Source organism: Miniopterus natalensis, chromosome 14 (genome assembly GCF_054644295.1).
Source record: "Miniopterus natalensis isolate mMinNat1 chromosome 14, mMinNat1.hap1, whole genome shotgun sequence".
Taxonomy (NCBI): domain Eukaryota; kingdom Metazoa; phylum Chordata; class Mammalia; order Chiroptera; family Miniopteridae; genus Miniopterus; species Miniopterus natalensis.
Window position 1 is genome coordinate 20290949 of NC_142094.1, and position 13580 is coordinate 20304528.

The 13580-nt window shown below is 43.7% G+C and overlaps 1 protein-coding gene and 1 pseudogene across 2 annotated transcripts in view; one reads left to right on the forward strand and one right to left on the reverse strand.

Moving 5' to 3' along the window:
• Positions 1-2288: 2288 nt before the first annotated feature.
• LOC107545791 (adenylate kinase 2, mitochondrial pseudogene) lies at positions 2289-2865 on the reverse strand (annotated as a pseudogene).
• Positions 2866-12140: 9275 nt separating this feature from the next.
• P4HA1 (prolyl 4-hydroxylase subunit alpha 1) overlaps positions 12141-13580 on the forward strand; it is a 60317-nt gene continuing 58877 nt past the window's right edge. For both annotated transcript variants that reach the window (XM_016224066.2, XM_016224067.2), the window contains exon 1: positions 12141-12241. The gene's annotated coding sequence lies outside the window, so the exon portion shown is untranslated. The remainder of the gene's footprint in view (positions 12242-13580) is intronic.

A 13580-nucleotide genomic window follows, 5' to 3' on the forward strand; every position in this document is an offset into this window, starting at 1 on the left:
AGTCCCCACAAGAGATTGCCCTCACTTCTGATACCAACTGTAAATTCAAGGGGTTCCCAAAACCACTCTCAACGGAAGGACTCATGGAACTCACTGAAAGAAAATATACTCAGGGTGATGGCTTATTACAGGGAAAGGGTACAGATTAAAATCAGACAAGGGGAGTCAGGGAAGTATTAAATGTAGAGCTTCCAGTGTTCTCTCCCCGCAGTCAGGATGCATTATGCGCCAGTATCAATGTGTGACAATACAGACAGGACGTTGCCAACCCAGGAAACTCAGCCTAGCATGGGTGTCCAGAGTTTGTGCTGAGATTCTGTTAGTTGAAGTCCCCACCCTAGATCACACTGTTGGTGTGGCCAACCCCTGCTCTAAGACTAGTGGGTGTGGCCAACTCCCACCCTACCTCCCATTGTTAGACCCAATGTGACTCAAGGCTCCCTAGCAAATAAAAACACACCCCTCAGTCATGAGATTACTTCCCGGAAACTGAGGGCAAAGCCAGGCCTCATTTTGGGCAAGGTAAGTTTTTTGTTTGTTTGTTTGTTTGTTTTTTACTATACAGGAGTGGATACAGGAAGGAGGGAAGAATTGGGACTATTAGTACAACCAATCTAGCACAGTAGTTCTATTAAAAGTATTCCTGCCTTGGCCAGTGTGGCTCAGTTGGTAGGAGTGTCACCGGTACACCAAAAGGTCGAAGGTTCAATTCCTGGTCAGGGCACATACCCAGGTTGTGGGTTCGATCCCCGGTCGGGGCACATTCGGGAGGCAACCGATCGATGTTTCTTGTATCCATTATGATTAAGACTAATCATTCCATTTTACAACCTTTTCCAGTCATTGAAATAGTTGTAAAATTCATCAACTTTGGCTCTATGATTAAAAACCAACAAAATGAAACCTTATACAATTCTATACAGTATCCAATGATGAGTACTTATATAAATATAGTAAATGCTTCATACCCTTCAAAGAACTTTCAAAACAACTATCTAAATTGATTCTTAAAATGACTTTTATTGGCTATTTGGTAGATGAAGAAAATTTCAGCATAAAAAGTAAAGCAATTCACTTAAGAGTCACCCTGCTTTACCATTGACAGTGGACTAGAAGAGCCTGGGCTCACTGACTCTACCAGACCAAAATTTTTTCACCCAACCAAACACTGAACCTCTGTGACTGAATAAACTCCAGGTCTTAAACTCCTGAGTCTGCTTCACCAGATCAAGTGGAGATTTCTGGCATTCCCGCCTGGTTTGTTTGAGCTCTTGACAAGGTCCTTTGGGTGGAAGAATGCATGGATTGGCCAAGCTCTACAAACCTTTCAGCCAGCCAAGCCGAATGCAGTTTGTTTATAAACAGAAACATTTTTCTGAAACGTAACTTATTTTTAGTAGGATATTTTTAAAATTTCTCAACATTTCCTATGCTGGACAGAATAGCTCTTGGATATTCCCCTGAAAGCTATAGCGCTTGAAAATATTTAATATTTAGGACTCAAGCTAGTAATATTCAAAGAGTGATACACTGCTAAGGAAAAATACCAGAAAATTGGAAAGGAGTAAGTGGAATCTGATATAGCTGTTCATACTATTCATAAATTGTTCACAACCAAAATTAATAAATAACTGTGCTCTATTCTCCAGTATATTTTCAATGCCTGATACCATGCCTGGCATATTACAGGTGCTCAGTAAATATTTGATCGAATGAATGAATGACTAAAATAGGCTTCTTTATTACAATAGTTGCTTGGTAAAAGGCAGTATTCTTGTGACACCATTGTTTTAGTTTTGGAAACCAAATACATCTCCTTTGCCAATTAGAAATTTGTTTTGAAACAAGAGAACAGATGAGCTGAGTTGGAGCCCCATCTAAAATGACTCATAATACTAGCACTTGGGACAACATCAGTTAAGATGTGTTTGTTTACTTGCAATTGAGATTTGAGAAAAGTTTCATTTGCTTAAACAATAAGGCAATTTATTACATTGCATAGTTAAAACATCCAGCTATGGGTAAGACCTCAGATTCCTCTGATTTAAGGTTTCACTCAGTTTCTCTCAGCTCTGGCCTGTTTCGTGTGTTGGCTTTGTCCTTGAGGCGGCGTCTATCGTGGTAGGGAGATGGCTGCCCGAAGGTCCGAGGGCTGTTTATTTTCTAGTTCTTATCCAGAGAGTGTCCCACCCTCAGACACGGGATAAATGTGTTTGTCTCCGCTTGATTTGGGTCGGTTTAGGCTGTGGTCTCCAGTTCCTGAGCCCCTAACCAAGCAATTCCTGAGGTCAAAGGAATATAGCCATCAGGTGGATTTTCAAGGCCTTCTCGTTATCATCTGATTGGCAAACCTAGGGTTCCCCAGGGATATCATCTTTCGTGGGTTTTTTGGAGGCGTCGAACTCGAGGTAGGAACAGCCATCAGGGAGTGAATCAGCCTTCCTGTGATTCTCAGATCAGCAGGGAGTCTGGGATGTAGAATTCAATCACAGAATCAAGCTTTTCTTCCCTCTCCTCCATGAGGTTGTCAAGCATTTCTGCTGCCTTACCGTCCGAGGGAAGCCATCTAGAAGAATACCATTTTTGATGGAGGGGTGTCCAGATTCTTCTCAATGAGCTCCACTACCATTTCACTCACTGGTTTTCCAGCATCCATAGCTGCCTTCAGATTTTTTCCCGGCTCTGAGTCAGAAGCCACCATGGCCCTAGTAGCATGTTCCCAGTAGCCAGATGGCAGACACAGAAGTTTTTGGCCAATTTAGGTGCCTGGGTACACTTGCCTGCCCCAGGCGGCCCCAGCAGCATGGCCTGGATGCCTTAAGGACTCTCTGGGGCCAGTTCAACCAAGGGCATGTTGGGAGCCATGGCTGCTGAAGCCTCTCACTTGCAAATATTTCTAAAGCCCCATTTTCTCTCCCTCTGGGATTCCAACTACATATATGTAGGATTGTTTGATATTATCCCACAGTTTTTGGATGTCCTGTTCTACTTGTTTTTCACTTTTTTCTCTTTGTATATCAGTCTGGATGACTTTATCTTTTTTTCTCAGCTGTGTTGAGTATACCAATGAGTCCACCAAAAGGATTATTCATCTCTGAATATCATTGTTTTTCCCCCCCTAGTATTTCCATTTGACTCATAATTTTCATCTCTCTACTGAAATTCTCCATTTGTTCATGCAGGTTGTTCACGTTTTTCAATCCTTATGACAGTTCCAACATCTGGCTCATCTCTGTGTCCATTCCTGTTGACTACTTTATCTCTTGACAATGGATTTTTTGTTTGTTTTGTGTGTTTCATGGTTTTCTAATGAGTGCTGGACATTGTGTGTAGAACAGCATTGTTTTCTGGTAAGTAGTGTCCACATCTGGCAATGAACACAGTTCTTTTGTAAGGTTGTTATGTGGGAGGTTGGATCAATCTAGTTGAGTTGGGCTGGGGCTTTGTTGTTGCTATAGTTACCTTTATTAAGTCATAGACTTCTTCTTTTTTTTTTTTTTAGTAGGAGGGTGCCGTTTCCTGGTGCTTAGTGTGAGGGCTGGGGTGCCAGAGAATTTTGCTCAGTGTTCCTGCTTTCCCCTTGGCTTCTGATTGTCCCTATATTCTTATGCCCCAGAGAAGCTCTCTGTCCACACTCAGCATTAGAATGGGTTTGTGATAGGGATTCTCTGTTGTTCTGGTTCAGTCTCAATCTTAGACCTTGTGTGCCTGAGCCTTGGGAGCTGGGACTTTTTTAGTCTCTCCTCCCTGTGGCAGCCAACTCAGCCTTTTATCTATGGTTGTCTTGGGCAAGAATTTCCTACTCTTCTCTCAGCAGTAGTAGACTTCAGCTTGCTATAAGTATAGGATCCAGAGTCCAAGAGGGTTTCCTGCCTCTTCCACAAGGATAGAGGCTTTTTCATCTATATTTCCTCCATTTACAAGAGATTTTTACTTGTGCCCTGGGGGCCAGAGAGTTTGCTGCCCCTTCTCCAGAGGATTAGGGCTTTGCTTTACAGGGTAGAATAGCCTGAGGAAAAAGAGTAGGGGGAAGCTTTATGTCCAACTCTTAGCAGCTGCCAATTATCTCCTTTATGCCTGCACCATTGAGGGTTTCTTTATGGTCTCCTGCCTGGCCCATAATCATTCATCTGAGCACCACTAAGCTTGTGGGAAGAATTTATGAGTGCAATCTCCCTTTGTGTCTGAGCTTCCCAACTGACATGCTAACCTGCAATGGCCTTTAACAATCTGTTAAAATTTTTACTGAGTTTTTTCTTACTCTGCTAATGATCTAAACTGTGTGTCCTATTTCTCCTTGGAACTCAGGTTTCTTGTCTTTTGACCTCAGGAGTCTGATATGTTCAAGAGATTTTATGATTTTGTAGATTATCTGGCTTTTTTTCTCATTGTAAGGATGGGAGCAAAATTCTTCGCAGTTTTCCACATCCTAAGTAGAGGTAGAAGTCAAACCTAAACTGAAAGACTGGGCAGTTTGGAAAGTCTTAATAGGATTGGAGAAGGGGAAGAATGAATACTAGGTAGGCAACCCACAATAGCCATTCCAGGTACAAATATAATTAATAAATACAATTCTGGTAATAGGTTTTGTAAAGGAAAAGTTTGAGTTTCTTTGTTTAGGCAGTATATAGGTAATGCAGTTATAAACAACTCTTAAGTTTTAATGAGTTAGTATAATAGAAGTTTATTTTTTAGTCAGGCTACATATCCAGTGGAGATTGTCAAGGCAGTAGAGAGTTTGGGTCTTTACTCAGTGTAGGAACTCAGAGACCTGGACTGATGAAGGCTTCATCTGGATACAAGCTTTCATGGTAACTACAACAGTGGGGAGGGAACATGGTGAAACATTTTGATTTGCAAACATGTCACTTTCATTGGCCAAAGCAAGTTAGTTTATCACAACTAACTTCAAAGAAGGTGGAGAAGAGCAGACCTTTCTGACCGGGAAGAGAAAAGCCCTAGAGATATTTGGTGAACAACACTAATAAATGTCACAGGGAGGTAGCCTTCCCTGCCAACTAACAGCAGAAAGATACATGTAATTAACTGTGGGTGACTCAAGTTGAACAGAATGAAATCTAAAGAAATCACTGATTAATTTTAAATTAGAACTGTAAATAGAAAGTTAGAATTTAGCCTTTATATCATTTTCTGTTAGGACATGGAAATATGCTTAATATTGACAAATTGATTATTGATTGAAGCCTATGATGTCCCCTGTCATTTCAAATCCAGTAAAATTCAAAATCTTCAGCTTCTCTACAAATTTGGCTCACTTTCTCAGCTTACTTATTTTGGTTGTTTTTGTCTTTAAATATATCTTTTTATTGATTTCAGAGAGAGAGAGGGAGAGATGGAAACATCAATGATGAGAGAGTCATTGATCAGCTGCCTCCTGCACGCCCCTGACTGGGGATCAAGCCCGCAACTTGGGCATGTGCCCTGACCGGGAATCGAACAGCGATCTTCTGGATCCTAGGTCGATGCTCAACCACTGAGCCACCCCCTGCTGGGCTTATTTTGGTTGTTGATACCACTATTCTGCCAGTTTTCCAAGAAAGAGAACATGGCACAATTTTTATGTAACTAGTATGCCCTGCTTTATGAGCTTAAGGGTACAATATGAGGTCATATGCTTTTTAATATTAAAACCAAAGGTCTTAATGCTTTGTCTTGCTTAAGAGGTCTTTCTTCCTCTCTAGAGTCCTCCTTCTCAGATAATTCCCCTGATCTCAACAATGCTCATCTGGCATCAGGGGTCAGTTCTAATCACTTCATTCACCTCTAGGAGGGAACATTAGGAAATTCACTCAGACCCTTGAGAAATGTCATTATCTTCAACCATTTGTTTCAATCATGGTCACACAAGTGAGGGTGTTACTTTCTTACTGCTCCTATAACAAATTACCACAAACTTGGTGGCTTAAACAACACAGATTTATTGTGTTACAGCTCAGAACTCTGACATGGGTCTCACTGAGCTAAAATAAAAAGTATTGGCAGGCCTGCCTTCCTTTCTGGAGGCCCTAGAGGAGAATGTTTCTTTGACTTTTCCAGGTTCTAGCGGCCTCCCACATTCTTTGGTTGATGCCCCCCTCTCTCCATCTTCAAATCAGTAATGTAGCAAATCTCATTGCTTCCAATCTCCCTTCTCTTTCTTTCATCAGAGCCCAGATAGTTTCTCAGCTTTAAAGTAATCGTTTAAGCAGATGGGGCCCACCTGGATAATCCAGGCTGCTCTCCCCATGTAACGGTCATTAATTTAATTACACCTGCAACATTCTTTTGCCATGTAAGGTAATATATTCACAGATTTTAGGAATTAGGATGTGGCCATCTTTGAGGGGCCGTTGCTCTGTAGGCATCCCTATTGAAGCCACAGGAGGTAGGCAGTCTGGCTACCCCATTGCAGCCAATTTCAATTTCCTCAGCGCCACGGTGACAGGATATTAATGACCGGAATGATTTCCACTTTCAGCTACATTCCAGAATCCCTCATTTCTTGACCTTCATGTCCCTACTCATGATTAAGAAGTCCATGTCAGTCATAGTCCCAAGGCCCAGTTCTACATCCAGTGACATGTCATTCATAGGAAAACCCATATTCTTACATTGCATTATTTTGTTAAGGATAAATTACATAATGTTACTCAACAGTTTAAAATACGTGGGTGCCTTCCCAATGTACTTGTCTCAGCAGTCATTATCTGACTGCCCAATCTAGCCTTTTGCATACCTATCATACCGGTTCCTCCCTTGCTTACGCATTACAAACGCTGAATTTCTTTCAGCCTCTCAGATGCACCAAGCTTTTTCCTGCCACGTGGTCCTCACGCGTGCTCTTCTCTTTCTTTTGAATACTCTTATTTGCACATTTCATCTGGACAACTCAGGTCTCAGTCCATGTGTCACTTCTTTAGTGACACTTTCTCCATTATCAATCTAAATTGTGTCCTTCCTGCTATTCTTTTTCATATCATTTTACTTTTTATTACACTTATCAATATTTTTTATTTAATTACTTACTTAGTTACTTATTTAGTATATTGTTAGTTTCCTTCAAAGGACTCTAAGCTCTATGACAGCAGGAATCATATGCCCAGCACTTAGGACAGTCTGGCTCATAGAGGCATGCAAATATTTATTGGATGAATGAATTCCCATTGCCACAAGTGCAGGTTTTAACTCCATCTAATGAGATTATAAACTCCTTAAAAACAGAGACTAATTAAAGTTTGATCTTCCGTAGCCCAATAGGCAGTGTCTTGGATGCAGCAGTTAGGGGTCCATAAATATTTATTTATTCAATGAATCTTGGATTACTAGCCTAGACTCTCTTCTAATTCACGTAGCATAATATTTCTAAAATATTGTTCCCATCATTTTAATCCCCAGATAAAACACCTACCCACAATTACCTATTTCATAAAAATCAACCTCATTCTCTTAATTCTCAAGTAAAGCTATGCAGTATTTTATAACACCCCCAATTCGATACTTATCCACTCTCTTAAGTGATTTTTAACTGTTTCATATGGGTAAATGCAATTTGGTTAAAAGCACCTTCTATAACAGTCTTCTATTTTGGCTTCCCTGTTTGTTAACCACACAGGTGCTTAATGTCAAAGAAAGAAGCCATCATTCAAAATGTGAAATAAAAAGCTATTTTTATTATTTTCTGTGTGTAGAAGCACTACACTTGTTTGACACAGTCTCTTTGTTGATTTTATATAGTACTTTGTGAAAGGTGGAGTTCAGGGTTTGGCTTTCAAAGGTGGGAGTGGGTGTTGACTCAGCTGTAGAAGCATTACTTTGGTGGCAAGACTATTGACAATTGATTTTCAGAGATGTATTCATCGAGTAAGGCTTTTGTTGTGTGGCTAACTTTCAAAAGTGGGAGGCTAATTGGCTGGTTTTTTAGAGGCTTGTTCACAAGGTTGAGTAGCCATTGATCTATTAACTGAGTTTAAAATCACTTCTGCTCCTTGGTTGTTACCATAGCTACATAATTGTTTTTTTCCTAAGAATATAGGACTTTCAATACTTTATTCAAGAAACATTCACTAATTGATGAACATGTTCAACTTTTCCAGATGTGAGAAGAGATTTATTGGAGGTTTATAGTACTAGAGCTAGAGCAGCTCTGCTCTAACGTCGGACTATTCAGAGGGGAGTCATATCCATCATGCCTGTCTACTCCCCAAGGTGTCTCATCTTCACCATAATCAAGCAGGGATGACCAGGTTGAGCAGACATTTGTAGGTTTGATATAAAGTGTCCTTTTTGGGCAACCGGATGATATTAATAGGGATAGGTCAAAAGTCTCTTTCGGCTTCACAACTCATGGATAACGTCATGTAAATTTTTAGGATTGTTGTCGCATTTGGGAAAATCTCAAGGCTATTTAAATGACTTAAAAGGGTTCAGGGCACATCCCTTTTCTTTAAGATGATGACACCCTAACTTGTTTGTTGTGGATACCCCCATTAAATTCTGACCCCCCAAAATTCCCTTTATTGGCTAAGCATTGATAAGTACTAAATCTTTCATTAAAATTTCACACATCCAATAACTGGAAGAATTTCCCATAGATTATTTAGCTTCAGGCTCCCTACCGTTTCAGCTTTGTTCCTCCACTATCCATATATTTTTGAGGCTAGAACATAGGGTACCTTCAAATAGCTATAAGAATGTCTGGCCTTTCACCTATGTTTTACGATGAGCGGTAGGAGTATTCTTGGATGCCACTCCTACACTGGGACAGCTGGCAATGTCTTAACTATACGTGGAAGTGACTATAAATTACAAAAATATATCCCATTAAACTCATACCAAATGTACTCTAACTCATCTTCCCTTCAGCTAAATTTTTTAAATGCCTGCTAGCCACCCCAACACCACTAGAAAGAGGAAGTATGACGGTGGGGAAATCGGTGGAGAGAGAATTAGAAGCCTAAAGAGTGCAGTTAGCCCTGGCCAGTTTGGCTCAGTGGTTAGAGCGTCAGCCCTCGGACCGAAGGGTCCTGGGTTTGATTCCGGCCAAGGGCACAAATCTCGGTTTCAGGCTCAATACCCGGGGCATTCAATCGATGTGTCTCTCTCACATCAATGTCTCTCTCTCCCTTCCACTCTGTGTGAAAAGCAATGGAAAAATCCATTAAAAAAGAAAGATTGCAGTTAAAGGTTTACTCCTCCCCCCTTCCCCCACATTTTTACAAATTTCACAAAAGCATATGACCACGTGAACATATTGCTGGAGACTCTTCGGGGCCTTGGAAAAGGCTAGTACAAATGAAAGCCCCTGAAGCTTTCTTAGTTTCACAGTAAATCTGCCTCAAGGTTTGGAACTATTTTATTTACAGGGTAAATTGTCAATTTTCAGAGTCAGCTCTGTGTAGGGCCAGTGGATAAATTGGTTACCACTCCATCTGAGGTAAAGATTTCCTAGCAGATCTTTGCCTCTTGTGTCAAGGGGCTGGCTCACTGCTATTTGTTTAGACTAGTGGTTCTCAAACTGTTTGGTCTCATGACTATTTCACACTCCTAAAATGTACTGAGGATGCCCAAAAGCTTCTATGTGGATCATATCTATCAACATTTACTGTAATCAGGAGTCAAAACAAAAGTAAAATATTTTTTATTAATTCATTTAAAAACAATAAATCTGTTCCATGTTAACATAAATAACATTTTAAAAAAATATATTTTTATTGACTTCAGAGAGAGGAAAGGAGAGGGAGAGAGAGAGAGATATATTAATGATGAGAGAGAGTCATTGATCCGCTGCCTCCTGCAAGCCCCCCACTGGGGTTCAAGCTCACAACCTGGGCATGTGCCCTGACTAGGAATTGAACCTCGATCTCCCAGATCATAGGTCGATGCTCAACTGCTGAGCCACACTGACTGGGCTAACATTTTTAAATGAAAAAGAACTATATTTTCCAAAGCAAAAAGAGGCTAGTGAGAAAAGTGGCATTATTTTACATTTCTGCAAGTCTCATGTCTGGCCTAATTCTCATATCTGCTTCTGTATTCAATCTGTTGCACAGAACATGTTCTCTCTGGAAAACCCCATTGTACTCTAATTACAGCAAAAAAGGCAAATAAAGTCTTAATATGAAATAATTTTGACCCTGGAGACATCCAACCATGCTTTGAGAACAGCTGACTTAAACATCACTATACAGTAGTCTCTGCTTATACATGGGGCATACGTTCCAAAATCTCCAATGGATACCTGAAACCACAGATCGTGCCAATCCCTATATATGCTGTTTTTTCCCCAAAACATACATACTTAAGAAAAAATTCAATTTACAAATTAGGCACAGTAAGATAGTAACAATAGCTAATAATAAAATAGAACAATTATAACAATATACTGTAATAAAAGTTATGTTAATATGGTCACTCATTTCGGGGGGGCCCTTGCTGAGGCTCCGTGCTTTTTGGTGCAACATGTTGCTGTCAATTGGAGCACAAGGTTTTCTGCTCAGGTCTTCCACCCACAAATACAACGCCTTTTTCATCTTAACTAAGCACTTGTCACACACTGTGGTTGTAACTTTTGCAGTCTGAGGTGCAACAGCAAAACTAGCATGAACTTTTTTTTCCCCTTTTCACAGTCTCACAGATAGAAGATTCATTCTTAGTAAACTCAAAATATGGTTTTCTTTCTTATTGAGAACTTTCACCTCTCCACTTAAGGGAAGCACTTTGTTGCTTCCCTTTTGCACGTCCGAATCAGCAGCCTCACAACTCTTGTGCTTTGGGGCCATTCAGTAAAAAGAGGTTACTTGAACACCAGCCCCGTGATACTGTGACAGTGGATCTGATAACCCAGAGGGCTAGTAGGCGGGAGGGTATCCCTCATGGATAAGCTGGACAAAGGGATGACTCATGACCTGGGCTCCTGCCCAGGATGGAGCAGGACGGCTCAAGATTTCATCACAGTCCCCAGAGGTGTGCAAGATAAAATTTATAAATTGTTTATTTCAGGAACTTTCCATCTAATATTTTCATACCATGATTGACTGCAGGTAACTGAAGCCACTGAAACTGCAGAAAGCGGAATCCCAGACCAAGGGGGGCTACTCTCTAGGCCTCCCAAAGTACCTTCTCTCTATTTTGGTGTCTGTATAACCAACCCCACCTCCTAGATAAGAATCAAACGTTAATCATTAATTACTATGCTTTTTCGCATCCACGGAAAACTTTAGAAGCATTTTCTAACCAACACGTCTTAGTGAAGTCCTCCTTCCCTTTCACTGACAAGGGGAAGATGCTCTCCATTGTACGCTTCCGGAGAGCAAGGCTTGCTTCTTTCAGGACTATCATGACCAAGGAAATAGTAGACTAAGGCCAACGCCACGCTGGGTGCCTTGCATGCTACAGCAACGCAACCATCTACCAAGGCCCTTCTGTGTGCTAAGGGCTTTACATGCCCATCACTTAATTCTCAATAATCCTAGGAGGTACCTCCCCTCACTACTATTTTACAGATGAGGAAACTGGGAGGTTACTGCCCAGCGTTATATGGGGCTGGGCCAGGAATTGAACCCCCCAAATCTGCCTCTGGAGCACAGAGGCCGTAAGGATAAAGGAGAAAGGTGGGCGATAGAGCGAGCTGTGCGCGACAGCAGCGGTGAGGGGGAGGTTAGCGAAGCAAAAGGGCTCGGGCAGGACGGCCAAGATACCAGGGACCCGCCAGACGCTTCCTCTCCGCTTTATTTCCCGCGCGACCGCCGCCTCGGCTCCCTTTTCAGCGAGCTCCTTCCCGCGGCTCCGTCGCGCAAGCCTGAGGCTGATCCTGAAATCGGGGCGCTGAGTAACTGGACGAGAAGGAGCTGGGCAAACCCGAGGTAACCACGGTAACGGAGGCGGGGCGAGAGCCCTGCGCAGGCGCCTTACATCTCAGGCCCGCCCGCAAGCGCCACCTCTAGGCCCCGGACGGCGCGAGCCCGTGCAGAGCGCGGGGGCGGGTACGGGTGGGGGCGGGGCGAGGGCGGGGCGGGAGCCGCGCCTGCGCCGTCGGCGGGGCGCTGGTGTGCTAGAGCTCACGTAGAGGTCTGCAGTCGCCTCCTCTCCGGCGTTGCCGGGGCGGCGTGGAGGTTATAAAAAGGCTTACTGGCTCCCTCTGCTGCCCAGTCGCGCCGCCAGCGGGCTGAGGGAAGGGAGCAGGGAGCCGGCCCGCGCGCAGGCAACCGGGCACCGAGGAACGCGCTGCCGTCCCGCTTCCCAGGTGAGACGCTCCCCCGACTTTGGAGACCGAGGCCGAGGCGCTGAGGCAGCTGGGGCCCTTCTGGGACGGCCCCGGTGGTCGTCCCTGCCCCCTCTGGTGGGATGGTTCGGGCGGCGGGGGCTCTCCAGCTTCTCCACCGCAGCCTCAGTATCTTCTCTGGGGACGCGGCCCCTCGCCCTGCGCCCCGCGCCCCCGCCCGGCTGGCCCGGAGGCCCCTCCGCCCCTGTCTGGGCGCCCCTTCTCACCTCCTCCCCGGTGGGCGCCCCCGGCCGGTCGGGCTGCGGCAGCCGCTGTCCCCGCCCCGGGGACCAGAACTTTCTTGAATGTTTCTTCCCGGGGAGGAATCACCCTGTTGATTTTCCTCAGCTCCTCTCATACCTGGCCCTCCCGGCAAATCTGATGGGAACGCGCGTGCGGGGCGTGGGTTTTTGGCCTCCATGGCAGCAGATGGTTAGCATGTGGCAGCGGAGAGCGGTTTTTAAAGCTCTAGAGCTGAAGCTGTCCAGGCATTTTTTACCCTATCGAAAAATCTTCGGGCGAGGAAAGAGAAGTTCAGGCTTAAGTCCCGTGTTGCGCACGGCGGTGCTGCTGGAGCAGCGAGACGTGGCCCCGGGCGGCGAGTTCGCACTTTTTGGTTGGGGAAGTGGCTGTCAGATCACCCGGTCGTCGGGGAAGCTCCTTTTCCTTCCCTTTTCTTACACAGATTTTTTTTTAAAGGCACATGCGCTTCTCCCTCTTCCCTCCCTTTCAGCAGAGGTGGCTGCTTTTAAAGCCCACCAGTGTGCCACGGTTGTGTGAGAACTTCGGGTTGGAGCACACGAGTGGCCCCCGGGTCTGTCTTAAGGGGGAGGACGAACGGTACCCTAAACAGGAGACTGTTTTCCGAAATGATTGAATGTATTAAATACAGTTCAGTTTTTAAGGGGTGGAGAGAGGGGTGAGTGGGTGGAGGTGGAAGAGAGCATAGAGGGGATACATGGTGATAGAAAAATAAAAAATAAAAGCAAAAATATCAATAAAAACAATTCAGTTTTTAGGCAGTAAACATCTTCTGCGTGCCGGGGTAGAGTGGAGAGGACTTGGAATTTTTGCCCTGTTTGCTTTAGAAAGAGATGAGTAAGAAGCCAATACCTCCTTTTAGGAATTGATTTAAAAGGCGGAACAGGCTTGCCAATTTCAACTTAACTGTTTCTGGTTTCTCCCAGAGCTGTGGCTCTGACTTTCCCTTGGAATCACGCTGCAGGGATGAAATAGCCCCTACGTGAGTGGGGGAGGGGAAAAGACGTGGCAGCAGTGTTCTTTCATCCACTTTTTTGCTTTTTTTTTTTTTCTTTTAAAG